A 6,028-nucleotide genomic window follows, 5' to 3' on the forward strand; every position below is an offset into this window, starting at 1 on the left:
AGAAAAGGCAAGTTTCAAAATGATAGTTTTGTGTGCTGCCCTGCAGGAGCTTCAAGGAATATTTTGGTTGATTAAATTTACTTCAAAGGTCAGCTTTGGAAACTTACTGGGAAACTTACTTGCTTTTTTAATTGTTTCCCCACTGCCTCAATGATCTTTGGCAGTTCTAAATCTATTGTCTATATATGTATATCTACATCTACTCTTCCATCTAAATCTACACAGACACTTCTATGGCTATGTCTGTATTTTTATCACCTATCTCAATCTCTTCTCTTCATCTGTGTGTTTTTGTCAGTGTCTAAGTCTATATCTATATCCATGTCTATCCGTATTCATGACCATGACCATATGAATCTATCAATTTCTATGTGCATATAGAAACATATATATGTGTGAGCACATATGTATGTGTGCATATACATACATACATATGCACACACACACATATATGTAAGAAATGCTTTCTTAAACAAAATAACTGGTAGGCTTTGGACCTGTGAGCATCAAATAATGTCACAAAGAATTAAATTGATTTTCTTTTAATATGTACAAAATTGGTTGTTAGTGAGTTAGAAGGCATTCCTAAATCAACTCTCTGAGTAAGATTCTTGATTTTTAGAGCAAAGCCAAAAATTAATATAACACTAGAAGAAATAATTTTAAAAAGAGAAATAATACATATATGTATGTACACATACATATATACAGCATTCAAATGAAGCAACTCAATTCTGAATTCAAATGCAGCTTCTAAGAAGCCTATGTGATGTTTCTAAAAATAAGACCCTTTGGGTTTTTTTTTCACTTTCTTTTAGCCAATTTGCTTGTACCTTTCATAGTCACTTATGATATAATAACAATAAAGATTTATTGGTTGCCTGACAAGTAATACACAATTAACACAACAGCCATGTGTACTCTTCCAGCCAGCTTTTCTCTTATGGAAATAATAGCTTTTCTATTAGCAAATTTTGTATTTTTTTTTTGTATTGCTGGGATCTAAATTTTCAGAATATTAAATGCTGTATATTAACACTTGAAATGACTATGTTATATAAAAAGATAAAAGAGAAGGTCAAAAACAAGAGAGTAATGTGTCTTTTACTTCTGTGTAGTTTAAAATTATTTTCTAATAGAAAGTATCTTTCTGCCAATTAATTAGTTGTGGTAGATTGAGGAGCACATAAGAAAAAATCAATCTTGGTTAGGCTAAAGATCAGAAGATCTCCAAAATGCATCAGTTATAACTGATTTAGCAAATATTGTATTTGCAATATTACCTAGTAATTAAACTTCTGATTGCGGTTGATTCATACAAATGTCCATAAGCAGAATAGGTTGCCTTATGACCTAGTGGTTTCCCTATGAATGGAGTCTTCAGGTGGAAACTGGATAATTAATTACTTTTCAGAGATGTTTGTACACAGATTTCCTGATTTATTAAAAGCTTGACTAGAAGACCTCCAAAGTCCCTTAGAAGTCTAAGATATTGTGATCACTGAGGTAATATATCTTTCAAAAAGGTGGAGTGCAGGTATGTGATATGGGGATGGAATGAAGATAGATAACTTGAGTGTTCCATTGGTACTCTATAAATATTAAGAGAAACTTAGAGGAAGACCTCTAGCATGTTGGTACCATTTGTTCTGGAAGGTTCATGAAAGAAGACAGGCTAAGAAGGTATGGATAGGTAGCAATATGACTCCACATTGATCCAATTTCAGATACATTGAAGTATAACCTGTGATTGTGTATTTGGACAGCTAGTAGATAGAATTCCAGGAGACCTGGAGTCAGGAAGAACTGATTTAAATCCAGACTCAGAAATAAATTAACTGTGTGACTGGGGCAAATCAATTAACTTTTGTTTTCCTGTTTCTTTAACTGTACAATGGGTATAATAATAGCACTTACCTCCCAATTGTGTTTTGAGGATAAAATGAGATAATTTTAGGAGGAGGAGGGGAAATAGGAGTAAGAGTACTGGTAAAATAAAGCTAGTATCTTTATTATAGATTAAATTCTATGTCATTCTTTGGAATACTTACTATTTCCAGAAGTTAGTTGAATATTTCTAGAATTAAGTCCTGCCATCGTGCCTTAATGGATTCACTGCAAATGTCTGTTTTCTGATTTCTATGGCTTCTATATAGGTTATTATTCTTATTTTTCCCTGAATACATATCTCATACACTGCATGTAGAGTCTATTCTAACATTTCCCCTCTCTCTTCAAAACTCCTATGCCATCTCCTCCGGCCCACCAAAAAGTATTTGGTGAGGGGCTATTTGGGCCCACCACAAAACTTATGTGAGTCAACTCACTGTGTAGAAATGTTCAGAAAGTGCTAAGCTTTCTATGTAGTTCTCAGAATCAAAATTAATTAAACTGAAAACATGAGCATGTTGATTACTAATCTAACATTCATTGTTGTTTATGAATTTTAAAGATGTTAGGCATAAAAATATCTCCATTAAAATACTACTTATATCAGATATATCATGATAGTATGAGCATGATCTTAGACATTTAAAAGTTATAGCAGCTGAGCACAAGTTGTGGCCCCACCAATCTGGAAGGCTATAGTTTTGGCCTTCATGATAGGTAGCATGCATAATCTCTCTCAGCCTCAGTTTTCTCATCCAAGATATCTATATGGTATAATGAAAAGAGCAGAAGACTTGGGGTGAAGAAGACCTTAAAACAAAACCAGTCTCAGATTACTAAGTGTGCAACCCTGAGCTGTTCAATCTCCATCTTCTTCATTTTACTCATCTATAAAATATAGATAATAACAACATCTTCTTCCTGGAGTAAGGATAAAATGAGTTATTATCTATAAAGGTCTTTTCAAGCATTAAAGAACTAAATAAATGCTAATTATTGTTAATCTGTAAAATGAACATAGTAACACCTATCTTACTAGGTTGAGATGATGATTAAGTATGATAATATGTGGTAAATGCCTTTAAAACCATCAACCACTATGTAAGTTAGCTATTATTGCTATCATTTTCTTCAAGGAGCATTTTAGTTGTGTCAAGAAAGTCTCATGGCTAGGCTGGTTACAGAGTGATAGAAGTGTTCACAACAGGAACTCCTGAAAAAAGCATTTACTATTTAGGGTGTGTCAATTAACTACTAATATCTTACATCCTTGAAGTCCTGAAACAAGTTAGTGAATATTTGTGGAAACACATGTAAGTTCTGAGATATTTCATGGGTGGAGAAACAAAACTTTAATAGATACACCTTTCTGGGTGCTTTTGCCAGTTAAACTTCCCTAAAAATGATCAACATTAAGAATACTTCCTTTAGATATATCCATTTTCTTATAGAAATATTAGACTTCTATTTCATTAGATAGTTTCACCTTACAGGCAACTACTGATTGGAAAATTATGCTCCTTTCCTTTCTGTCAGAAACATTCAGGCAACAAGCATTTATTAAGCTTAGTATAAGCCCGACATTGTGCTAAGTGCTGGGGATATAAATTCAAGCAAAAAGATAGTCTTTGGCCTCCAGGAACTTGTATTCTAACAGGGAAAGTTAACATTTAAAATGAAATTGAAATGGAAAGCACCCACATGGGAACATTGTGGCCAAATCTCCATGGAGTCAGAAACAAATATAGTATCACAATGAAACACAAAAGCACTAAAAAAAGCCTTCCCCAATATCAAGGCCCTGGAAAGAAGACACAGACAAGAGCAGTAGATTGGTAAGTGAAGGGATTTTCCAGAGTGATAAGGCCCTAGGCACTAAGTAAAGTTCCAAAGTAAGGAGACAGTAGATTCATGGAAGCAAATTCTTGAAAGATAGAAACACAGGTTTGAGATAGATAGGTAGATGGATAGATAGATAGATAGATAGATAGATAGATAGATAGATAGATAGATAGATGATAGATAAACAGACAGAACAAAAATTTATTAACTGTTTATCAAGTGATAGGAACTATATTAAGCACTGTGGATATGAACACAAGAAGCAAAATCAAGCAAGACATTCTCTACATTTTTATTTTTATTTTTTGCAAGGCAATTGGGAAAAGGTCATTCAGTGAAATAGAGGACTTTTTTTTTTGGCTAGGCAATGGGGTTAAGTGACTTGCCCAGGGTCACACAGCCAGTAAGTGTTATGTGTCTGAGACTGGATTTGAACTCAGGTCTTCCTGAATTCAGGGCCAATGCTCTATCCACTGTGCCACGTAGCTGCCCCTACGTTTTTAGAAACTTACATTCTTATGAGAGAACACAAGATATAATGAGGAGATGGCATGGTGGGGGAGAGAAGGAGAAGGATACTGATGAACGGGAAAGGAAGTAGGTGAGGAGGGGAATGGAGGATGAGGACAAAGAGGAGGAAGAGAATAAGAAGGAGAAGGGGAAAAAAAGTCTAGAGTAAGTCTAAGCAAGAGTGAGTCTAGCATTTCACACTGACTGAAATGGAGGTCCTGGAGAAGGAATCACCAATTAGAAGAAAAAAAGGTGAATTTTTTTTTCTTTTCTCCCAAATATAGGTTCTTCTGATATGAGCAGCTTCCTTAAACTAACTGTGCCTTGACCCTTGCCACTACTATACTGTGAAATACCACCTTAATTAAATTAATGTTTCTGAGGTGCTGTCATGGTGAAATTGTTCCCATATCTGTTCTGATGCCCCCCCTCATATAGGCCCTGAGGTTGTTTCCCCAACATTGCCAAGGCCATTGGTGACTAGAAGGGGACAAAGGTTATTATTAAGTCTACTATTCAGAATATAAAAGTCTAGAATGAAGTTCTGCCTTCTTTCCCAACTTTTCTCATCAAAGCCCTGAAAGAACCTCCTCGTGACAAAAAAAAAAAAAAGAAATAAAAATGAACACAATGGGAAATGCTAGCTTTGGTGATATTATTGATACTGCTTGACAGGAGAGGCCCTGATCTACTTTTCTAAAACAATTAAGATCTTCAGAATAGCTCTATCTGTGGACTACAGCATTACCCTCATGATGTCATTAATAACAGAAATAGTTGTGTTGTGGAATGCTCAGCTATTGTAATAAATGGACATTCTAAAATGCTTTTTGAGGCTAGAAAACTTTTGTGTCAGAAGCTACCAAACTGTGGGAAATGATTGCCCTAGCTAAATTAATTTATAGATCTTTTTGACCCTCAAAAAGTTTCAGCTATTTTGCAGCTCATTTTTTTTTTCAGGGGAGAGGGATAGAGGTTAAAGTTAGTTGGAGGAGAATGGTTGAGGCATCTTAACAGTAGTATGGTAAATTGAGAGAAAATTGGTTGAATAAGCTTGGGCCAAAGTCAGAAGCACAATTGTTATCTTTTGATAATATAACTGCAAAAAGCCTACTTATTATTCTTAAAAATCATGATTATAAATTTGGGATGAGGATTCCTTCAATATAAACTAAAGGCAAGAGGGCTCAAATAGTGACAAATCATCTGGGATCCAGGATCAAGATAAATTTTTAGAATAATGTTTAAGCTCAAGATCTTTGCAATAGATAGTCATGGGTTTGTGTTTGGGTCAATGGACTATAATAATGAATATAATTTTCTTATATTTAATTATATGCGTGTGTGTATGTGTGTGTGTGTGTACACACACTTGCATATATACATACATTATACACACAGAGAGAAATGGGAAGGAGAAATGTAATGTTCATTACATCCAAGTTGATACTAGACTTAAAGACAAAAAAAAAAGATGGATTTAAAGTCTGGTAATGAAGGAGACCTCATTTATGGATTTATTTCACATTTACTTGATTAAATGGTATTGTTATAAATTGAAAGGCATCAACTACTTCAAAATGGCTGTCCTATCCATTCTTAGTATTGTGTTCCCATGTCTTCATGAGAAAAGCAGTAAGAGAGATACATTTTGTACTTTCACGTGTTTTTTTCTTGGCTCTCCAAATTTTGTGACAGCAGGTTAACTGGGGGAACAGATCAAAGAAATTGGCTAAAAACTGGTATTATCACATGCATTTAAGTTGAAAAGAGGCCAGGTGACTGA

Source organism: Phascolarctos cinereus, unplaced genomic scaffold (assembly GCF_003287225.1).
Source record: "Phascolarctos cinereus isolate Bilbo 61053 unplaced genomic scaffold, phaCin_HiC Scaffold_7;HRSCAF=346, whole genome shotgun sequence".
NCBI lineage: Eukaryota > Metazoa > Chordata > Mammalia > Diprotodontia > Phascolarctidae > Phascolarctos > Phascolarctos cinereus.